The following is a 1348-nucleotide window of genomic DNA, read 5'->3' as shown; positions in this document are numbered from 1 at the left end:
AACTCAGTATGTGACCTAACAATTAAACAATAGAGCAATTTTAATGTAAATACTTTTTTAAATTCCTTAGTATTTCGTAAAATAAAACCCAGCATTTTAAAACATTTATTTATAACCATATTTGTATTAATAGAGAAAGATAAATTATTATTAAAGAGAACTCCCAAATCTTTAACCATTTCAACTCTGTTAATATTAATATTATTAATTTGGTAGTTAAAAATTATAGGATCTATTTTTTTAGTGAAAGAGATAGAATTGCATTTATCAATATTAATTGGTAATTTATTTTGTTCACACCAAATACTAAACTTATTTAAATTAGCTTGAAGATTAAGTACATCATCTTGGTTTTTAATAGTAGAATAAAATTTGGTGTCATCGGCAAACATTAACACATTGACTGAAGAATCGAGAACAAATGGTAAATCGTTTATAAACAAATTAAAAAGTAATGGCCCTAAGTGCGAGCCCTGGGGTACTCTGGAACTTACAAAAATAACCTTAGATAATGAATTAAACAACTTAACTAACTGACATCTATCCGTTAGGTAGGATGTCATCCAATTAAGAAAATTACCATGAAGACCAAGTTATAAACTATACATAATGTGTTATGTGTTGCTCTCTTAAATATCCTTGTCCTACCATAATGCATTTACTTTACATCGCTGTTTTTTTTAATAATGTGGTTATTCAAGTTCTAATTTTTTGATTATTGACATTTTAAATATACTTATAAAGATTATAATATATTCAAATACTTGAGATTATTTGTACTACTTAAGGAGTGGTTTGTAATAACCTGGAAATACAAGCTTATGTTTTTAAAATAAGAGCCCCCCACCTCTTTTCTACTGCAAATTATCTAGTAGATAATTTTTATCAACATTTTGACAAATCAGGATCAAAATTCGAATGGGTGGTTTTTGAGTTATTTAATTCTGTGTAATATGGATAAATAGTCTGTGATAATAGGTTTAAAAGATATGATTTTAAAATTTCAATACCTAATTAATAAATTAAATCTATCAACATTTATAATTTGTAAAAAATGACCTAAGTGTAAGAAATACTAGTTATATCGTATATCCAATACCTATAATTGGCTATTGCCTACCTATTACATCTGTTTTATATTTTTATAAATCTTTTTTTTAGGGCAATAATTATCCTTAGTACAAACTTTTTAATATTTGACAGAATATTCGTTCAAATTTTGAATTAGGTACCTACATAGAAATGTTCAAAAAAACTATCTACTAAATAATTTACAGTAAAAAATAAAAAAAAAAATTTTAAAAACACACTTTTCCATAAAAACATTTAAAAAAATATTTTTAAAAAT

This window comes from Acyrthosiphon pisum, chromosome X (assembly GCF_005508785.2).
Source record: "Acyrthosiphon pisum isolate AL4f chromosome X, pea_aphid_22Mar2018_4r6ur, whole genome shotgun sequence".
In the NCBI taxonomy this organism is placed as follows: Eukaryota; Metazoa; Arthropoda; class Insecta; order Hemiptera; family Aphididae; genus Acyrthosiphon; species Acyrthosiphon pisum.
The sequence above is the reverse complement of the archived record's forward strand: the minus strand, read 5'-3'. Positions refer to the sequence as shown.